A 24634-nucleotide genomic window follows, 5' to 3' on the forward strand; every position below is an offset into this window, starting at 1 on the left:
TTTACTGGAAAAACACAAGTAACCTTATCTCCTTTAGATAATATCACAAGCAACTGCCTACAGAAAGATGCAGTAATCCACAACATATACACAAAGGAAAGATGACTGATTATATTATGTATGTTCGCAAAATGGTACAATAGTAAGCCTGAGGCTATATTCTACTTCTTCTCTAATGATCCTTATTGTTACAAAAATTCCCTCATTTATATGAGCATATACATTGTCACCAAGCATCGTGGCTTTTCAGCACATAACTATTAATTAGCACTTTTGTTAACAAACTGGAAGATAAACAAGTTCAACATTCCTATGTGTTCAAAGTACTTATCATCTTTATACATTAGAATGTCATTGTTTCGTGTCCTCATGTCACTTTCTGTTAGGAAATGATTGGATAGAATATTGTTAACACAAAGTGACAAATCTTTGTCCCAATCCAACTCTGCTGCTGCTTGATTCTTCTCATCACTGAACTCTTGTTTCCACTGTTCCAATGATACTAACTCACCATTACTGTAAAAAGAGGGCACCCTAGGGGTATTCCCATCGTCCAGCCTCTGATGCTCTTTCCTTAATTGATTTGCAAATTCATCATGGGACTTCAAGTGAGCCTTGGCTTCAATTTTCTCACCTGGATTCATCAGACTATTGTCATTCATCAAGCATTCCAACCGAGACCTGAGCCTTTCATGCTCTTTGACAACTTTGACTATTCTAGTGTATGTCTTCCAATAGATTTCTGCAACCTACATCATACTTTTGAATCTATGGTCAATGACCTCGAGAACTAACTTATCCATCTTTTGTTGTTCCTTTTTTAGTTGCCGAGATGTCTTTTCGGTCCTGTTCCTCCAATACATAGCATCTGTCAAGGCATCCATGGCATCTCTATCAACACCATATGTCATCCCTATTTGACTAGTACCTGTATCAATCTGAAGCAATCTTGCTTGCAACCTCTATTTTTCTTCATCGGTTTTCTCATATAGGCTTTTGTATGTACAATTTTCTCAGACCAGAAACTCTATCTATTCTTGGTTCAGTTTAGCGACATCCAAATTTAGTTTGGTAGTTGTTCTAGGGTTAGTCTTTCCAACTTGATGCACCATCAAATGTCCAAAAGATTCTTCTGTATCAACCAATATAGGTCTTTTATCTTTGGGATAGATAGCCCACTGTAGAAGAGCCTTTTGATCTAGATCATATCCTAATCCTCTAAAGAGTTTATCAATCTCTTTTGGCATCATTTTCCTACTTGGGTCTTGTTTCTTGAGGAATCCATCAAACAACAAGGCAGAGTTCATGTCCCATCTAGAGTATAATAGCACACCAGCTTCCTTAAGCAACTGTCTTCCCTTCTCAGGTGTCATTTCTCTCATCACAAGATCCATCTCCTCTTGTAACTTTTGAAGCTGTTGCTCTTCTTCACTATTTCTCATGTTATTCCTAATTTGAGATCCTTTATGTTGATAGAGGAATGTGGTGAACTCCTTGGAAGCAATGAAGTCACTATCAGCAATGAAATCCTCATGCTCTAGGAATCTGATGTCAGCCACTTCTTGGACATTTAGTTGTCCTGTTGCCAAGTCTATCAGTGTATCCTCTGCATAACTAGGGGGTAATCCTATGCATAACTAGGGGGGTAATCCTCTTGAGGAGTAAATGGAACGATGCCAGATGTGGAAGAAGGAGACATATGAGCCAAAGGCTCTATATTCCTAATAGTATCAATGTAATCCCTAAAAACATGAGGTGGGACTCCCTCAAGTATTTCCAATTCATGCTCCACAAGTTTGTTGGCCAACTCCAAGGGGTCTTCAATCTTTTGTAGCACATTCTCATCCATTTTCCTTCTATAAAGCTTCCATTATAAGCCTGCATTACTTTCTCAAACTTTATTCGCTTCACTCTGGACTCTTCTCTACCAATGTTCTTAATGAGTTCATCCGGTAGGTAAGATTTATGCTCTCCAACCTTTATCTTTTATGATGACCGGGCTATCCTTATGTATCCTTTAGGATTGAAACTGGTCCCTGGATCCCCCATAGCCATGCCATAATAATCCAATTTTGTCTGCAGCAGGCCATAACTCATTGAACTTTTCACAATAAAAACTGAAAATACTAACAACCCAGGTACAATTGATTGTTTTCCATGGCTTGTTAGATGTTCTGTACTCACTATTGACAGTTGCCTCACAATTTCTAGACAAGCCACTTTGTTAGGGACTGTAAGTGGTAGTAAGTATGGTCTCCCTTTGAACCCATATACCTTGACTTGTGTGCAGTCTGAAAAACAATACCAATCTCCCCAATTGTGTTCAATTGAGGGATCTTCAACAAAATCTTTTGGTCTTAGGAATCTTTGAACCTCTGGTGCAAGGGCATGATCGCACGGGCATCCCAACAGTCTATATAATGGCTTGACAAAGAACTCCTCAAAATGCCAATATTGATTATTCACATACCTCTGGTCCCATTAAGAAACCCATAGTTGCACTGGTTTTCTTATTCCAGCATTGTCATATGTCCTGACACATAACTCTTCTGGCCATAACCCTTCATCTTGGCCCACATACAATAGCATATGCATAAGTAAGGAATAATGCTTGAAATGAACATTGATGACATCCCCCTTTAACTTTTCTAACCCATGATTCAAAACCTCAACCAAATAAGAAGAAAAATCAAAGAAGCGGGGTCTTTAGACTGCAAATCGGCACAAATGACCATGGCTGCAATATCCATCAAAGGATGGGCTTTTATCCCTAGCACTTGGGCAACATAGTAATAGGTATACTTGAAATATGGATGGAAAGAGTTGACATCATAGGGAGCTTTGTCATCCTAACCTAGTGGCACTAAGGACCCTGCATTCCTAGGTCTATGTATAGGGAGTCTCCACGTTTTGTAAATGTGCTCTAGGTTAAAATATTCACTTGTTAACTTCTTGAGGTCAATCAATTCTTCAAATCCCCAATTCAACTCGAACACGGTGTCAATAACCTCCTTTGTGATTGCAAGAATTGGCTCATCCATGTAGTTATATATGGTCCTGGTTCTAGGGTCATAATTGTTTGCCAATGCCTTCATGAGCTCCACATTCACAAATACATTAGCCACAACTAACCTTCCTAAGTTCAATCACCATAAATTGTTGATAGGTTGAGGGGAAACTCTTCTGTTGTACCCATATATGAATAATTCATACCCTCTCAACTCTGTCCATATGTCTCCAAGATCCTCAAACTGGTCCTTCAGGCCTTCCTCATCATCTCTAACCTTCTTGGACCTCAAACTAGATGATGGGCACTGGTCAATCAGGTCCTGGGCCAAAGAATGCCCTTCCCTTTTCTGTCTTTTAGGTTTTTCTTCTGCAGCGATAGGTTCTTTTCCCTTTCTAGTCTTATTAGTTTTAGATGATGATTCCATTTGAATTTTGAAAAAGAGGTCTGTGTGCAAACAACTTACTTGGAATTACTGAGCTTTATCTATGAATTCGCCCAATTCCTACTTTTAGTTCGTCGCCTGTGAATTCCTTAATACTATGCCCTTTGATGGTTGATCCACTACTTATGGCATATTTAATCAGTTAGTAATGGTGCTTTGGACAACGGTCACTTGGGCACACATTTGAATTTAATGGCGATGTGACCTTCCCTGGGATTTGTTTATGATTTTCATGGTAATCAATCATCATTTCGATGAGGATATGTCTTTCGATCATTTATTTCTTTAGTCCATCGATCTCTTTGTTTCTATCGACAATACTTTTGTTTCGAATATTACTTCTATCAAGTATTTTTCCCTTCATCGAAATACTGTATTCGGTCAGTATGGCTGTCTCCTCATCGAAACATATCTAACATCCATTGGGTCTTATGTCAAAGAAACCTTGGGCTTCGGTGTCCTCTTTTTTTTCATCAAAATACTTCTTTCATCGATATCACTATGCCCCATCAATGAATGAGTCTATTATCTCACCGAAGCTTTTCTTTATTTTCCCTTATCGTTCTTCACCGATAAAGTTACATCGGCAAAACCACACATATCAAGAACATGCCTTTTAACCTCCTAGAACCTATATCCTCATCAATATCTTTTATCGATGTATCTTCCTTTTGTCTGATCGATATTATTCTTTTGATGAAAACGCTCCTTTCGGTGGGTCCTTTTTATGTTGCACCGATAGTATTATTTCCTCGAGAACTTTTCCCGTTGATGAAGACCCTCTCTGCTTTCTTCGATATCTTTTGTCGATGAAGTTTAACCTCCTCAAAACCTATATCCTCATCGATATCTTTTATCGATGTAGCTTCTTTTTGTCTAATTGATATTATTCTTTCGATGAAAATGCTCCTTTCGGTAGGTCCTTTTTATGTTGCACCGATAGTATTATTTCCTCGAGAACTTTTCCCGTCGATGAAGACCTTCTCTACTTTCTTCGATATCTTTTGTTGATGAAGTTATTATCTTCAGTGAGTCCTTTCGGCGTTTCCTTCCTTTGATGGCTCTTTTATATCGATGATAATTATTATTTTTTTTTATAAAAATGATCATCGTCAGAATTACGACGAATACCAAGCTTTCAATCGACAACTTCTTTGACCGTCAACATAGTCCATTGGATTGTCGAATTTCCGATGGGCATGGCATCATTGACCAATCCAATGTTGAGTTTTTGACGGTGGATTTTGTCAACACTCCAACAAAAATTCATCAAAAATCTGACAAACGGCCGTCGAAAATCAGCTCTGAATGTACTAGTGTCCCGATAATAAACTTGTTGACCTCTTTTGTCATAATTTAAACAAGGAAATTGGAAGAGAACTTCACCTCAAGTGTTTGGACACCTTTGATGAGGTCATATACAAGGGATTTCAGATCTAACAAACCCTTATTGATGATGGTACTATAAAGGTAAATGATGATAAAGATCACAAAGGCTCAAGTTCAAACCATAAAACACCCTTTTGGGCTAAGAATAAGAATGTGGTTAATGATAGAGTTGTTGACGTGAAAAATGCTAAAACATCATCACCTGTTTACAACCTTAAGGGTTCATCCTCAAACAAAGGAAAAGAGAAACAAAGAAGCTTCCCTAAATAAATTTTACACCATTGAGACAACCACTTGAGTCATCATTGAAATAACTCCTTGAAAATAATCTTATAACATTTCTAGAGATAAGGGAATACAATCCTCAAGTTAAACCCCCATGGTGGAATGATGATCACTTTTGTGACTACCATAGACACAAGTGTAATAAGACTAATAGTTGTAATTGTAGACACCTAAAAGTTGAACAATGAATTAAGTGAATTTTATTCATTTAATTATTCTTAATTCTTCCTATTAATTAAATTAAGATTTAATTAATATACCCTTTTTCTATCTAAGCCATTTAATTGAATTTTCATTTAACTAAATACCCTCCCTCTAGCCATTTTAATTATATTTACATATAATTAAAGATATCAATTTATCCCCTTTCCCATTCTAATTAAATCTACATTTAATTAAAATCTCAGTTGCATTTAAATAAATCTAAATTTATTTATAAATCCCCCCACTTGCAAAATCCTACAAATGCAAGTTGCAACCAAATTGAAATAAAGCAATTTATTTTAATTAATTCTATTTTCCCTCACCCACTTGCATTTTCCTACATCTCCCACTTGCATCAAAAATCCTATTCCTAATTCTTCTAGAATCCATCTAATCCTAATCAATTAGCCCAAACCCATCCATTATCCCTTTTCCCTAAATTTGAGGTCACTTCTCAAATTTGGAGTAAAGTCTTCAAAAAGCAATAGAGCCTTTATGTCTTCAACAAGTTAACCTTGAAAGTCTTCATAACCATTAATGGTTAACTCAACCCTCTAGCATGATTAGAGACTTTTTCTCTTAACTCAACCTTCATCTAACCCAAGGGTCTCATCAAGCATTCATTGCTTTGACCATGGTTATCCCTTTAACCTTTGCACAAGAGTTTACCTCTTGGGTAAAAGCTTTATCCATTGGATAACCCTAACCTAACCTTAACCCTTACCTCCTAGGGTAACCATGAGTCTTCTCAAGCATTTAATGCTTCTTTCATCTCCTCTCAAGCAACCTCTTATTGACAATTGTCACCATTTCATTGGTGAGAATTGAAAACATGGATTGATTAACTTTCAATCCTGGCCCTTGTTAATATTAACCAATCTTGACCATCCATTGCCCTATTTTCCCTATAATTAGAGCCCATTCCTTCTTCAAAAAGATCAATTCTTTGTGCATCAAACTTATAGTCACATAACATTAAACATATTATCTCTCTTTGATAGAATAGCATGTTAGATCATTTTGATAGCATTATAATCTTAGATATATCAGGTTAATCTCATATCATGTTAGCTTCATCTTAGTATCATTTTCATACTAGTTTAAGCTTCATATCAATATCTTGCATCCTATCATCATCTATTTTCATATCAAAATCATCACTAGGATCTTGGTTTCATTCCATTTAGATCTTAAAATCATAAATCTTGTTCTTTAGGTTGTCATCTTAAAGAATCAAGTGCTCTTCCAAGCTGAGAGCCACCTTGAATCTTGAAGATCCTTGGAGATAGAGGAACATGGAACGATTTAAAGGAGTTTAGGTTCATCATTATCTATAATCTTGCTTCACCTCATCCATATCCTCTAATCCATATCCCTTATCCTATCTATTCATATCTTCTATCATCCAATTATTTCTACAATCTTACTTTACTTTATCCATACTATCTATCCTATCTATTCATATCTTCTACCATCCAGTGCTATCCATGATATTGCTTCACCTTATCTATATCCTCTTATCCATACTATCTATACTATCTATTCATTGCTTCCATCATCCAGTGCTATCTACAATCTTGCTTCACCTTATCCATATCCTGTAATCCATATCCTGTTTTCCATCATTGATCTTGATCAAAACTATGGACAAAAAATCCATTTCCACCTCAATGGTTCAAACATCCATTCATAATATTCCTTATAATTCTATACATTGGGGCAACCAAATACATCTTTCTTCTAATCCAAAAAAACTCAAAAAAAAAATCAAAATATCCAAAAAACTCAAAAAAATCAAAATATCCAAAAAAACTCAAAAAAAATCAAAATATCAAAAAACTAAAAATCAAAAAATCGACAAAATCAAAACATGAAAGCATGATCCATCCATCAAATCAATTCAACAATAGGAAAAATCTCAAAGTTTGCAATCAAACTGATCACATGTCTTGTTAATTAATTCATTACTCAAAATAAACATCAACATCAAACATGTCTTATACAAGGATAGGTACACTCAAAACCAGACAGATCGGTCTGATACAGGGTACTCACTCCTTGAAACCAGATATTCCCATAAATCATCAAGTCTTGATAATCAATCCATCTATCAACATCAAGATCAACATGTCTTATACAAGGATAGGTACACTCAAAACCAAACAGATCGGTCTTATATGAGGTACTCAATCCTTGAAACGAGACATTTCTATCAATCATCTAACAAATCAAAACAATGACATAGATCAATATGACTGCTAGATTTTATTATAGTTAGCCTTATCTTTATCAATTGATGGTAGTACATGTTTCACAAATCACATTGTACATATCATATCCACCCATCTGAGGTATCACCAGAAATTCACAAAATGCTTATCAATCCTGGACATACTTAGCATAGTCACTGTCCTTGATTTATCTGAACCAATTATCCAAATCATATCCCACCTGGCTTGGTGATCAACGTGCATATCCATATTGAATTAGTATCAGCAGCAAGGGGCAAAATCATGACCTCACTAGGGGCATTTCGCCTTTAGGGTTTTCAACATTAGACCAAAAACGTAGCAAGACAACAAGGATCATAACAACCAACAAATGATAAACAACAATGCAAGAAGGCTAGACATCACAAAATTGAACTGATTTCAACTGAAAAAAGATCTATTTGCAAGATGTTTTAATTGACAAGAATACATTTCCAATAGCATGCATGATTACTTATGGTTGTTAATTTTTGCTTATCATATCTCCTGAACACCTCCAGGATGTCTTACGACTAGAGAAGTAAGGAAGGAATGTGATGTTTTATTTGTCTGCTATCTATGAGTGGTCTTTTATCATGCAAATTTGTCCTAAGACGCAATCAGGTGGCATATCGCTGAGGAAATTTTGGATTTGTATGGGACAAAGGTTAACTCTTGTCTATTTATGCAAGAAACACTCAAGTCATCTTGGTTCAATTATACCTCGATGCTTGTGTCATCTTGGAATATCAAAATCCATGTAAGCTATACTCGGGTCGTTATGGTTCAATTATACCATGATGCTTGTATCAACTTTCAACAAATCAAGGCTCGATGATGAAAACAAAGGAAGCGCTAGGACTTTGATCACAATAGATGGCAACATTGAGAACGAGAATGCATATTAAGCTTTGCATTAGAAGCACATCATTATCATCTTAATATTGCATTAAGTTGCATATCATTTTAATCTTTCATTTAGTTGCACATCATTATCATTATCATACATCTCATTTTCAAGATACATCTCACATCTCATAAATCAAAGCAATGCATCATCACATTTTTCTTATCATGAATCATACATTCACAACATAATCAAAATCAAGAGCATTATTATCTAAGCATCAAATCATCCTCATAAAATCTCAGATCAAAACATAATCCATATCATTCATCATTCATCATTGCATCCCCCACATGCATATCTATCGCATCATCATGGAATCTTTCTTCACTTTCATATCTTCATCATTCTTTCAAACTATCTTCTATCATTCTTCCAAACTATCTTCTATCATGTCTTATACAGGATGTATCTTTCTTGAAACCAAATGTTTTGATCAGTTCTTATATAGAATATATCATTCCTAATACCAGATGTTTTGTTCAGCTCTTATACAGGATGTATCTTTCCTAAAACCAGATGTTTTGATCGGTCTTATCCAAGATATATCATTCCTGGAACCAGACACTCAATCATCCATGTCTTATACAGGTGGTATCATTCTTGAAACTGGATGCTCGATCATCCATGTCTTATACAGGCAGTATCATTCCTAAAACCAGATGCTGAATCATCCATATCTTATACAGGAGGTGTCATACCTGAAACCAGACTTGATCTTAATCTGATCAATCCTAATCTCAATCCAATCAATCTAATCAATCTTATCAAACCCATGCATGTCATCACTATCCACTCTTCTATCTTTCAAATACCATTCTTCTTCTTTCGAGAGATCATTCATGCCTTTTGTACATGAATGATCTCCCGAGGGGGCATTATCATATCAAATCTCAACATCAATTTCATATTAATTTCATATCAAATCAATTCTTCATATCCGGGGCATCATCAATATCGTTCATCAAATCTGGGGCATCATATCGACTTTTCATATCAAATCAATTTTTCATAACCAGAGCATCATATCGACTTTTCATATCAAATCAATATTTTCATATCCACAACATCATATCGATCAAATTTTGACATCATATCCAATAGATTTTCTTTGAATCAACATTTTTTCACACGTTAACTCAAAGAGGGGCAAAATGTAGACACCTAAAAGTTGCACAATGAATTAAGTGAATTTTTATTCGTTTAATTATTCTTAATTCTTCCTATTAATTAAATTAAGATTTAATTAATATACCCTTTTTCTATCTAAGCCATTTAATTCAATTTACATTTAACTAAATACCCTCCCTCTAGCCATTTTAATTAAATTTACATATAATTAAAGATATCAATTTATCCCCTTTCCCATTCTAATTAAATCTACATTTAATTAAAATCTCATTTGCATTTAAATAAATCTAAATTTATTTATAAATCCCCCCACTTGCAAAATCCTACAAATGCAAGTTGCAACCAAATTGAAATAAAGCAATTTATTTTAATTAATTCTATTTTCCCTCACCCACTTGCATTTTCCTACATCTCCCACTTGCATCATAAAGCCTATTCCTAATTCTTCTAGAATCCATCTAATCCTAATCAGTTAGCCCAAACCCATCTATTATCCCTTTTCCCTAAATTTGAGGTCACTTCTCAAATTTGGAGTAAAGTATTCAAATAGCAATAGAGCCTTTATGTCTTCAACAAGTTAACCTTGAAAGTCTTCATAACCATTAATGGTTAACTCAACCCTCTAGCATGATTAGAGACTTTTTCTCTTAACTCAACCTTCATCTAACCCAAGGGTCTCATCAAGCATTCATTTCTTTGACCATGGTTATCCCTTTAACCTTTGCACAAGAGTTTACCTCTTGGGTAAAAGCTTTATCCATTGGATAACCCTAACCTAACCTTAACCCTTACCTCCTAGGGTAACCATGAGTCTTCTCAAGCATTTAATGCTTCTTTCATCTCCTCTCAAGCAACCTCTTATTGACAATTGTCACCATTTCATTGGTGAGAATTGAAAACATGGATTGATTAACTTTCAATCCTGGCCCTTGTTAATATTATCCAATCTTGACCATCCATTGCCCTATTTTCTCTATAATTAGAGCCCATTCCTTCTTCAAAAAGATCAATTCTTTGTGCATCAAACTTATAGTCTCATAACATTAAGCATATTATCTCTCTTTTATAGAATAGCATGTTAGATCATTTTGATAGCATTATAATCTTAGATATATCAGGTTAATCTCATATCATGTTAGCTTCATCTTAGTATCATTTTCATACTAGTTTAAGCTTCATATCAATATCTTGCATCCTATCATCATCTATTTTCATATCAAAATCATCACTAGGATCTTGGTTGCATTCCATTTAGATCTTAAAATCATAAATCTCATTCTTTAGGTTGTCATCTTAAAGAATCAAGTGCTCTTCCAAGCTGAGAGCCACCTTGAATCTTGAAGATCCTTGGAGATAGAGGAACATGGAATGATTTAAAGGAGTTTAGGTTCATAATTATCTATAATCTTGCTTCACCTCATCCATTTCCTCTAATCCATATCCCTTATCCTATCTATTCATATCTTCTATCATCCAATTATTTCTACAATCTTACTTTACTTTATCCATACTATCTATCCTATCTATTCATCTCTTCTACCATCCAGTGCTATCTATGATATTGCTTCACCTTATCCATATCCTCTTATCCATACTATCTATCCTATCTATTCATTGCTTCCATCATCCAGTGCTATCTACAATCTTGCTTCACCTTATCCATATCCTGTAATCCATATCCCGTTTTCCATCATTGATCTTGATCAAAACTATGGACAAAAAATCCATTTCCACCTCAATGGTTCAAACATCCATTCATAATATTCCTTGTAATTCTATACATTGGGGCAACCAAATACATCTTTCTTCTAATCCAAAAAAACTCAAAAAAAAAATCAAAATATCCAAAAAACTCAAAAAAATCAAAATATCCAAAAAAAACTCAAAAAAAATCAAAATATCAAAAAACTAAAAATCAAAAAATCGACAAAATCAAAACATGAAAGCATGACCCATCCATCAAATCAATTTAACAACAGGAAAAATCTCAAAGTTTACAATCAAGCTGATCACATGTCTTGTTAATTAATTCATTACTCAAAATAAACATCAACATCAAACATGTCTTATACAAGGATAGGTACACTCGAAACCAGACAGATCGGTCTTATACAGGGTACTCACTCTTTGAAACCAGATATTCCCATAAATCATCAAGTCTTGATAATCAATCCATCTGTCAACATCAAGATCAACATGTCTTATACAGGGATAGGTACACTCGAAACCAGATAGATCGGTCTTATATGAGGTACTCACTCCTTGAAACGAGACATTTCTATCAATCATCGAACAAATCAAAACAATGACATAGATCAATATGACTGCTAGATTTTATTATAGTTAGCCTTATCTTTATCAATTGATGGTAGTACATGTTTCACAAATCACATTGTACATATCATATCCACCCATTTGAGGCATCACCAGAAATTCACAAAATGCTTATCAATCCTGGACATACTTAGCATAGTCACTGTCCTTGATTTATCTGAACCAATTATCCAAATCATATCCCACCTGGCTTGGTGATCAACGTGCATATCCATATTGAATTAGTATCAGCAGCAAGGGGCAAAATCATGACCTCACTAGGGGCATTTCGCCTTTAGGGTTTTCAACATCAGACCAAAAACGTAGCAAGACAACAAGGATCATAACAACCAACAAATGACAAACGACAATGCAAGAAGGCTAGACATCACAAAATTGAACTGATTTCAACTGAAAAAAGATCTATTTGCAAGATGTTTTAATTGACAAGAATACATTTCCAATAGCATGCATGATTACTTATGGTTGTTAATTTTTGCTTATCATATCTCCTGAACACCTCCAGGATGTCTTACGACTAGAGAAGTAAGGAAGGAATGTGATGTTTTATTTGTCTGCTATCTGTGAGTGGTCTTTTATCATGCAAATTTGTCCTAAGACGCAATCAGGTGGCATATTGTTGAGGAAATTTCGGATTTGTATGGGACAAAGGTTAACTCTTGTCTATTTACGCAAGAAACACTCAAGTCATCTTGGTTCAATTATACCTCGATGCTTGTGTCATCTTGCAATATCAAAATCCATGTAAGCTATACTCGGGTCGTTATGGTTCAATTATACCATGATGCTTGTATCAACTTTCAACAAATCAAGGCTCGATGATGAAAACAAAGGAAGCACTGGAACTTTGATCACAATAGATGGCAACATTGAGAACGAGAATGCATATTAAGCTTTGCATTAGATGCACATCATTATCATCTTAATCTTGCATTAAGTTGCATATCATTTTAATCTTTCATTTAGTTTCACATCATTATCATTATCATACATCTCATTTTCAAGATACATCTCACATCTCATAAATCAAAGCAATGCATCATCACATTTTTCTTATCATGAATCATACATTCACAACATAATCAAAATCAAGAGCATTATTATCTAAGCATCAAATCATCCTCATAAAATCTCAGATCAAAACATAATCCATATCATTCATCATTCATCATTGCATCCCCCACATGCATATCTATCACATCATCATGGAATCTTTCTTCACTTTCATATCTTCATCATTCTTTCAAACTATCTTCTATCATTCTTCCAAACTATCTTCTATCATGTCTTATACAACATGTATCTTTCCTGAAACCAAATGTTTTGATCAGTTCTTATATAGGATATATCATTCCTAATACCATATGTTTTGATCAGCTCTTATACAAGATGTATCTTTGCTGAAACCAAATGTTTTGATCAGTCTTATACAAGATATATCATTCCTGGAACCAGACGCTCGATCATCCATGTCTTATACAGGTGGTATCATTCTTGAAACCGGACGCTCGATCATCCATGTCTTATATAGGTAGTATCATTCCTAAAACTAGATGCTGAATCATCCATATCTTATACAGGAGGTGTCATACCTGAAACCAGACTTGATCTTAATCTGATCAATCCTAATCTCAATCCAATCAATCTAATCAATCTTATCAAACCCATGCATGTCATCACTATCCACTCTTCTATCTTTCAAATACGATTCTTCTTCTTTCGAGAGATCATTCATGCCTTTTGTGCATGAATGATCTCCCGAGGGGGCATTATCATATCAAATCTCAACATCAATTTCATATTAATTTCATATCAAATCAATTCTTCATATCTGGGGCATCATCAATATCGCTCATCAAATCTGGGGCATCATATCGACTTTTCATATCAAATCAATTTTTCATATCCAGAGCATCATATCGACTTTTCATATCAAATCAATATTTTCATATCCACAACATCATATCGATCAAATTTTGACATCATATCCAATAGATTTTCTTTGAATCAACATTTTTTCACACGTTAACTCAAAGAGGGGCAAAATGTAGACACCTAAAAGTTGCACAATGAATTAAGTGAATTTTTATTTATTTAATTATTCTTAATTCTTCCTATTAATTAAATTAAGATTTAATTAATATACCCTTTTTCTATCTAAGCCATTTAATTGAATTTACATTTAACTAAATACCCTCCCTCTAGCCATTTTAATTAAATTTACATATAATTAAAGATATCAATTTATCCCCTTTCCCATTCTAATTAAATCTACATTTAATTAAAATCTCATTTGCATTTAAATAAATCTAAATTTATTTATAAATCCCCCCACTTGCAAAATCCTACAAATGCAAGTTGCAACCAAATTGAAATAAAGCAATTTATTTTAATTAATTCTATTTTCCCTCACCCACTTGCATTTTCCTACATCTCCCACTTGCATCATAAATCCTATTCCTAATTCTTCTAGAATCCATCTAATCCTAATCAATTAGCCCAAACCCATCCATTATCCCTTTTCCCTAAATTTGAGGTCACTTCTCAAATTTGGAGTAAAGTCTTCAAAAAGCAATAGAGCCTTTATGTCTTCAACAAGTTAACCTTGAAAGTCTTCATAATCATTAATGGTTAACTCAACCCTCTAGCATGATTAGAGACTTTTTCTCTTAACTCAACCTTCATCTAACCCAAGGGTCTCATCAAGCATTCATTGCTTTAACCATGGTTATCCCTTTAACCTTTGCACAAGAGTTTACCTCTTGGGTAGAAGCTTTATCCATTAGATAACCCTAACCTAACCTTAACCCTTACCTCCTAGGGTAACCATGAGTCTTCTCAAGCATTTAATGCTTCTTTCATCTCCTCTCAAGCAACCTCTTGTTGACAATTGTCACCATTTCATTGGTGAGAATTGAAAACATGGATTGATTAACTTTCAATCCTGGCCCTTGTTAATATTGTCCAATCTTGACCATCCATTGCACTATTTTCTCTACAATTAGAGCCCATTCCTTCTTCAAAAAGATCAATTATTTGTGCATCAAACTTATAGTCTCAGAACATTAAGCATATTATCTCTCTTTGATAGAATAGCATGTTAGATCATTTTGATAGCATTATAATCTTAGATATATCAGGTTAATCTCATATCATGTTAGCTTCATCTTAGTATCATTTTCATACTAGTTTAAGCTTCATATCAATATCTTGCATCCTATCATCATCTATTTTCATATCAAAATCATCACTAGGATCTTGGTTGCATTCCATTTAGATCTTAAAATCATAAATCTCGTTCTTTAGGTTGTCATCTTAAAGAATCAAGTGCTCTTCCAAGCTGAGAGCCACCTTGAATCTTGAAGATCCTTGGAGATAGAGGAACATGGAATGATTTAAAGAGTTTAGATTCATTTAAGTTTGTTTTGTTTGGATTTCTAACCTCTAATGCAATGTTTCATGTGTGTGTTTAAATTGTTTTCTCCTCCTACAGGTTGATACCACATTTTTGACATACAGTAATAAACAATGACATGTCATTCAAGACCTTCTTGATGAGGGAAAGATTTCGGTTGATGGACATGCTCCTTCTAGTAACTCTAATCATGAGATTCAAAATTCCTTTCCCTAAGCATGACAATGATAAAGGGAAGGCCACTAAATCTAGTGATGGCATGAACTATACCAATGCTAAATATGACAATACCATAAACAACATCAGTGAGCCCGATAATCATGTGAATACTTTTATCATAAAGGGAAAAGAAACTGATTGTAATGTTACCACACACAAAGGAATGTTTATCCTCAAGAGCCCTAATTCTAAACCCGCTACACCATCTTCGCAATACAACCTTATAGAGCATTTAGGGAAGACACCAACGCAAATTTCTATACTCGAGTTTCTATGCTTATCCCCTGAACATAAAGTTGTCCTTGATAAAGAACTTGCTACCACTACCATGCCTATAGACCTACATGTAGATCAATTTCAAGATATGGTAGGACATATCGCCTCCCCTCATACCCTCACTTTTGTAGGATTTGAGAAATACAAATCCACAGAACCCAAAGAAACCTGCATGCGAGAAACCTGTCACAGAGAAAGAGAGAGAACAAATACAAGGGTTTTGGCTCTGACAAAGAGAAAGATTTATTATCAGAGAAAATATGAATCAAGAGAATTGAATAATACAAGAGATCAATCCTTATAAAGGAGATCAACACCAAAAGGAAAACCTAACCCTAAGTTGTGTGCATTTAATAATTAAATATTAATTATTAAATAACTAATATGTGCATAAAGGGAAATCTTAAGAGGAGAGAAAAGTTAATTAATTACTTTACTCTAACACCCCCCCTTAAGATGTGCTACAATGCAACTACAAACAATGTAGAAGAAAGCAAAGGAACTACAATGCAAAAGAGGGTCTCGGCAACAAGGCCTGATCAGGTACCCTAATACAAGAGAATCTCTATAAAGCGGAGTAAAGGAGAAAACCTAGTGGGAAAAAACTCCTCTCCAAAAAGAGATACAGAAACATGCTAAAAAGAAAACATGAAGGAAGGAAGGCCTCACTGAGACCCCCCAAGGACAACTTCCTGCACCCCAAGCATGGAGTGCAACTGAAGATAGCACGGAGATGCCAAAGGTTTAGTGAAGATGTCTGCAACCTACTCCTCTGTAGGAATACACTCCAAGATGAGGGAACCATCCTGAATCAACTGTCTGATGAAGTGCATGTGGATTTCAATGTGCTTTGTCCGCTAATGCTCCACTGGGTTGCGAGAAATATGAATGGCACTCTGATTGTCGCACCAAAGAGTAGTGGGACAATCTGGAGGAAACCCAAACTCTGTCATCGACTGCCAAAGCCATAAAACCTCCTGACTGGCTAACACTGCTGCACGGTACTCAACCTCTATAGATGACAATGCAATAGCAGACTGCTTCTTGCAAGACCATGTAATAGGACCAGAACCAAGGCAAAAAATGAAGCTAGAAGTAGACTTCCGATCATTGACATCACTAGCCCAATCGGAGTCAGTGAAGCCAATGATGTGAGGGGATCCTGAAGTGTAGTGAATGCCATAATGTGTGGTGCCCCGAATGTACCTCAAAATACGTTTGGCTGCTTGCCAATGGCTCTCATGAGGATCATGGGAGAACCGAGAGACAAGGCCAACCACAAAGGAAAGATCAAGACAAGAATGTGTCAGGTACAACAAACTGCCAACCAACTGCATGTATAAAGTGGGGTCTACTGAAGGAGTAGAGCAAGTGGAAGACAAAACAACGCCTGACTGAAATGGAGTGGGGGCAGACTTGCAATCAAGCATGCCAAATCGGTGAAGCATATCAAGAGCATACTTCTCTTGAAATATGGAAATCCCATCCAAAGACTGAATAACCTGTAGACCCAGAAAGAAGTGCAAGAGACCAAGATCGGTCATCTCAAACTGCTCCATCAAATCTCTCTGAACACTCTGAATCATGGAGGATGAGCTACCTATAATGATAAGATCATCTACATATAGCACAAGAATCAAAAGATCACCTTCCTGATGCTGAATATACACTGTGTGATCGGAATGACAACATGTGAAGTGAGAGGAAAGAAAAAAGGAGTCCATCTTCTCATACCAAGCCCGAGGGGCTTGTTTGAGACCATACAATGAACGTCGAAGTCTGCAAACCAAAGAAGTGTCCTACACAAAACCCTAAGGCTACTCCATATAGATCTCCTCATGTAGATCTCCATGCAAGAAGGTACTCTTCACATCCATCTGAAACACTGTCCATCCCTGTGAAGCTGCAAGTGAAAGTACCAGGCGGATAGAATTCATCTTGGTGATAGGAGCAAAGGTCTTAGAGTAGTCAATACCCTCTACCTGAGAAAACCCCTTCGCAACAAGATGGGCCTTATACTTATCAATAGAACCATATGCAGAATACTTGGTACGATACACCCACTTGCACCGAACCAACTTTCTTCCCTTAGGAAGAGGACAAAGATGCCAAGTATGATTTTTCATCAAAGAAGAATACTCCTCATCCATGGCCCTATCCCACTCAAGGTGTCCTGTCGCCTCTGAAAACTTTTGAGGATCATCTGAAATGGCATGACTCAAAAGACTAGAACCAGATGTCTGAGCATGAGTGCGATGAGTATCTGAAGGATCACCTGCCAAAGAACCAGCTACATCAACAGTATCACGGGCCCACTTCAGCAAAGACGGAGCAACTGGTGGTGGTGGAGAAGGTGGATCATCATCTACATCATCCTCAAGAGATAAGTAATCCTCAAGAGATGAAGAGGAAGGAGTAGACAATGAGGGAGAAGGTGGGGATGGAGAATCCATCTGAGGATAGTAGTCATCAAACTGGACATCCCGCCAAAATAGGACCTCTCTGGAATCAGGATCAAACAACCTGTATGCCTTAACATCCTCACAGTAGCCAACAAATATGAGTGGTCAGCTCTTCCTCTCCATGGTGTTCCGCTGAGCATCAGGAATAAATGCCCAAGCCTCACTACCAAAAACTCGGAATGTAGAAACATCAGGCTTGACATGGGTCCAAGCCTCCTCAGGAGTCATATGTCGCAATGCCTTATGGGGCATCCGATTTTGAATATAATTGGCACAATTGACTGCCTCAGCCCAAAATGAAGAACTCATAGCTCGAGACTGTATCATATAATTTGCCATCTCCCGTAAGGTTCTGTTCTTTCTCTCAGCAACACCATTCTGCTGAGGGGTGTAAGGAACTGTAAACTGATGTTGTAAACCATGCTCAGTGCAAAAATCTTTGAAAGCCTGATTTACATACTCCCCCCCATTATCTGTGCGTATCCTCCTGATAGAAAGTCTAGATTGCTTCTCCACAAATGTCTTAAAAATCTTGAAGGAGTCAAAAACATCAGACTTGTACTTAAGAAAGTACACCCATGTACGTCTGGAGAAGTCATCAATAAAAGTGAGCACATAACGGGCCCCTAAAAATGAAGGAGTCGGAAAGGACATAAGATCATTGTGTACCAACTCTAGGGCTGCCCTAGCACGAGAGGCTCGACCCTTAGGAAAAGGATCTCGATGATGTTTGCCAAGAACACAACCACGACATACACCATCCATACAAGAAATTTGTGGAAGCCCAATCACAAGTGCCTGTCTACTCATCTACTGTAGATATCTGTAATTGACATGGCCAAAACGCTCATGCCAAAGCCTGCTCACTGAATCTGCATGAGCTATGAGAGAGGAACCAACAGTGTCTGAACTCTCAAAGCCATCAAAACTATATAAATGAGATGCAGAATCCACACTCCTAGTAGCCACAACCAAGTCAGGATCATGAAGATCTCGAATAACCACATCATGAGGTGAGAACTCAACTGTCTTACCAGAGCCAAAGTGGCAAATCTGATAAACGGATAGAAGGTTTGTCGAAATGTCAGGAACCAAAAGCACATCCTGAAGACAACCACCATCCAATGAAACAGTACCAGAACCCTGAACAGAGAGTTGTGCTGAGTCACCAACTGCAATATGTCTAATGCTTGTAGGGGCAAGAGCGGTGACCAAATCTTGTGTGTGTGTCATATGGTGAGAAGCACCAGAATCTAGAATCCAAGTGGATGCAGAGGACATTGCTCGTACAGAAAGAGCATGACCTTTCCCTATGGGCTGTGAAGGAGGTTGTGGTGCACTGATATTATGCTGCTGCATGGCTTCCTCCAAAGCCTCTAAACATTTCCAACACCTGGAAATGGGATGTCCTTCTTTGCCACAAAAACTGCAAGGATCACCAGATTTCTTCTTAGTCTTGGAGGAAGACTCACCAGACTTTGAAGATTTGCCCTGTTTAGAATTGGACTGTGGTTTTGAATCAAACTTAGGTGGTGGCTTGGAGGGATTCTCACTAGCCTCTGAATCTTTCTTAGGCTTCGGTTTCTGCTTCTGTTTTCCTTTGGAGGACTAGGCTACCAATGCTTGGTTCTGTGAACCTGAAAGTGAATCCAACTGCTTAAGCTTAGCTTTCTCATGAGTCAGACGATCATAAAACACCTCAAAAGAAGGCATGACATGTCGAGCACCCAAGGAATCCATGGTGGAATAGAAGGTCGAAGAGAAGATCTGAAATGGACCCCGAAGCTTGGAGAGGATCAGGAAAATGCACTCTGTATCAGTCTTAGTCTTACCACAACCCTGCAAGATAGATCTTTGCTATTTGAACTTCATCAGAAAGTCCTCAATAGAGGGAAACAAATCAGGTACCAAGGAAGTTAACTCTGCCTCAAGCTGCAAAGCGCTAAACTCATTGACAGTACCAAAAAGTCCATCAAACTTGGTCCAAATGGCTCGAGGAGTGAGACAACCCTCAAGATGAAATTGGAGACTATCGGAAATGTGTAAAGCCATCAATCCCATAGCCTGATCCATATTGTTCCTGTGCTGCATAACCTCAAAAGGACGTGTCAACTGAGGCTGAACCTCATCCAAACAAGACCATAACCTTCAAGACTGAAGAAGAGTCATCATGCGACCCTTCCAAGTGTGGTAATTATGCGGTGTGAGAGAGTCAATAGGTTTGTCGGCCATCCTGTGAACTGTGCCTCAACTGGTCTGAATTTTTTAATTATTATTAAGTGGTCTTTCAGAACTAGACAGAAGATGCAGAAGGGGTTTGATTGTTTTGTATTGGTGTTTTTATATTCTGGTTTTCTGATGTAAATAATAGAAAGCAAGAGAAAAACACCCCCCCACAATGCAAAAAACTAATCCCCAGTACAAACTGAAAGCCAGAAAATGATAGAAAGCAGTAACGGGTTGAGACAAAATTTTGAGCACCTGAAGAAATCACTGATGAAATATACTATAGATCTAGAAAGAGCATAGAACCACCTTTCTGACGCCTATTCTCTTTCGAAAAACGGAGCAAAAAAGAGCAAGTTATGCCCCTCGGAGTGCAAAAAGGCTCTTCGGACTTTGACTGCGAAAAAATGCAATCAAACTAGAGAAATTTGAAAAAATTTCTACACCATGAGAACAGGCTCAAAGTCAACTTTCCAACGCCTATTCGTTTTCAAAAAACGGAGATCGGACGCCCAAGTTATGCCCGATTTTGTAAAACTGCTCCAAAAAAGGATCCAGATGGGCCTTTAAGCCCTCAAGGGCTTAAAAAAAAAAGCCCCTGGTCCGCTGGGCGACCAGGGGCTAGCGCTGGTGGTTGGCAGCAAGCTGGCGGTGCAGGGGTGGTGGCAGCGTGCGGGCGGGGTGCGGGCTGGGCGCGGGCGGCGCGCGGGCTGTGGGCTGCGCCGGCGACACGGCGGTGGCTGCCTAGCCGCGGCCGGTGGTTACCGCCAGCGGCGGCGATTGGGCAGTGGCCGCTGGGCAACGCACTAGCTGCGCACTGGCTGCGCCTTCTGATAATAAAAAATTGCATTTTTTTAAAAATATTTTTTTTGATTTTTTTGAATTTTCACCTCGTTCTGCGTGCCCTAGGGTCGTACGGCCTTGGGGCATAAAAAAATTTGCCTTCTGGAGCAACTGCGTCCAAATCGGATGAATTTTATATGGAAATAGGGGTTTTTGGGTGCTACGAGCTCAATGGTGAGGTCCGTTTGGGCTCAAAGTGCACCGAAAAAAAAATACCCCCCTATTCCAAAATAAAAAACAGAAGACAAACACAAATCTGATGCAACAAAACCTGGATCTCAAAATCTTTCAAAAGTCTGAACAAGCTGCAGCAGATCCAGCTCTGATACCATGTAGGATTTGAGAAATACAAATCCACAGAACCCAAAGAAACCTGCATGCAAGAAACCTATCACAGAGAAAGAGAGAGAACAAATACAAGGGTTTTGGCTCTGACAAAGAGAAAGATTTATTATCAGAGAAAATATGAATCAAGAGAATTGAATAATACAAGAGATCAATCCTTATAAAGGAGATCAACACCAAAAGGAAAACCTAACCCTAAGGTGTGTGCATTTAATAATTAAATATTAATTATTAAATGACTAATATGTGCATAAAGGGAAATCTTAAGAGGAGAGAAAAGTTAATTAATTACTTTACTCTAACAACTTTTACTGAGAATGATGATTTGTCCATGCAACAATCCCATAATGCACCCTTACACATTGAAGTTCTTGTCCATAGAGTTAAGATCAAGTGAGTTCTGATAGATGAAGGAGCAGGTCTAAATATTTGTACTCTAAAATTTATTAGAGAGCTTGGGTTTGACGAAAATGTAGTTGATCCAAAGAAAAAATTTAAGATAAAGGCATATGATGAAGAGGAACAATCATCTAAGGGATCAATTAGATTGCCTATCAAAGTGGGACCTGTGGTGATGGATGTGGTTTTCCAAGTCCTTGATCTCCATTTGACCTATAACATTCTCCTCTAAAGGCCATAGATCCATGCAATGCAAGCTGTACCCTCTACATATCATCAGTGCATCAAATTTACACACAATGGGGCTGAAATTACAATACCAATAGATCCAAATCCTTTTATGTATTACAATAATATAAGTTCTAAGACTAAATCCATCATTCCTACCAATCGTAAAGAATCCCCTTCTCAAGAGTATGTTGACCCTAAGTCTTTGAAAGCTTCCACATCTAAATATAATGAGCTGAGATTAGAATACAAGTGAAAGACCATGGAGAAGGGGAATATTCTATGAGTCATGTTCTCTGCATTAGAAAGCTACCTTTGTCTCCTCAAATTTATGGCAAACCACAAATAAAATGGTAGAGAAAGATAACTTAGAATGAAATGACTGAGCAAGATAATTCAAAATGTCAAGCAATTGGGTATGAGTCACCTGATGTTGTGGCTACTAATCCTAAATGCAAATATTCTCTAGAGGTGCAAGTAGCTCTTGGTATCAATAGTCCTGAGAGTGGTTCCAACAAAGAATCCATTGAATATATCACCAACCCTTTTAAGAACTCACATCACCTTACCATATCATACACTCCTTCCATTTCCTCTCCTCTCCTAGACTTGGATCAACAAGAATTACAAAATCCCTTACTCATCGAAGATCAAGAAACAAGGTGTGAAAAGAAAAATCCAAAAGTCAAAAATAAGAAAAAGTCTTCTAGTCAAAACCAAGATCAAAAGCTATTGGACTCTACAAAAAGAAAAGTCAATGATAAAAATCCTATGAAGAAATAAGAATGTGAATTGATCTCGCCTAATGCTACAATAACTGGGGGCAAGAAAGAAAAAAGTGAATTGATCTCCCTTAATGCTACAATAACTGGGGGCAAAAATTCTAAAATTTCAAGTCAAAAGGCATACTTGTTGATCCTAACTCTCCATCATGCCATGATACTTTCACTTCTTTTCACACTCATAAGCCTTCATTCCACATCCACTTGTTCCATACATCCATCCTCTCTTGGTGATACATCACATCAGTGGACCTTTTGCAGAACTTCCTCGAAGGGCTTTTCTATTAGAGTTACCCAAACCTCTTTAGTTGATATGTATATGGTCCTATGTGGGGCACACATTAGTAATTCTACCCTAGTTTCTATAGAAAGGAAGGAAAAACACAAAGATACTCATCATCCAGTCAAATATCAAGTTTCTCAGCAAGATCAAGAACAAAAAAAGGTAAGTTTGAACCTGATTGGTTAAGTTCATATATCATTACGACAACATATGGATCAGGAGCATATCAGTTGGTTACTTCAGAAGGTGAACCACTTCAAGATCCAATCAATAGCATTCACCTTTGCAAATTTTCCACTTGAGCATTTCAAAGAATTTCTTAAAAGATCCTGAAAAAATACAAAAAAATGAGACAAAGATCCTAAAAAAATATTAAAAAATGAGAAATAGATCTTGAAAAAATACAAATAAAGGAGAAAAAGATCTTGAAAAAAATTGTCACTTTGGTGAAAACTTGGTAAATAGGCACCTTGTGACACAAAAAAAAAATGAAAAATAAAAAAAATTAAAGAGAAATAAATTCATCCACTGGTGGAAACCTTGCAAATAGGCACCTTGGGAAAGTGCCATGGTGAAAACCAGGCAATCCACGCCATGTGTAGAGATTTGGATCCTCTTTCCTTTATTACTCTACTTGATCATGCCTTATTTGTATCTACCCTCCCATTCCATAATAGCCTTACCACCCCCATCATAGCTTATGGATTGTTTTGCATAACCCACACACATGTTGCTACTGCATCATAAGCTAGTCTTATCCCTCACTAGGGAATCTCCTTAACTTTAGCAGTGGGTTGGGATATTTGACATCTCACATCGGTAGAACTATCTTCTAAAATGTCCTGAAAATATCATTAAAACAAAAAAATCGTAAAATGTCTTGAAATTTTAAAAAAAATCATAAAATGTCCTAAAAAAATATAAAAATCATAAAAAGTCCTGGAAAAAACCCTAAAAACCCTAAAAAATCCAAAAACATGTAATAAACATTGCGATGACACAAACACTTCTGACAAGCATGCAACTTTGCACTTCAACAAACCCATGATGTGATGAGATTACGATTGAGAAAACATAACAACATCTAATCAACTTATAATCCCAAACACATTAAATGTGAACAAAAATCATTCAGCACGAAACATATTGTTTGTTTGTTTGCTTATTTTCTTTTGATTGTTTCTAATTTTCTTTTTCAGTGACAT

The sequence above is a fragment of the Cryptomeria japonica genome, chromosome 8 (genome assembly GCF_030272615.1).
Source record: "Cryptomeria japonica chromosome 8, Sugi_1.0, whole genome shotgun sequence".
NCBI lineage: Eukaryota > Viridiplantae > Streptophyta > Pinopsida > Cupressales > Cupressaceae > Cryptomeria > Cryptomeria japonica.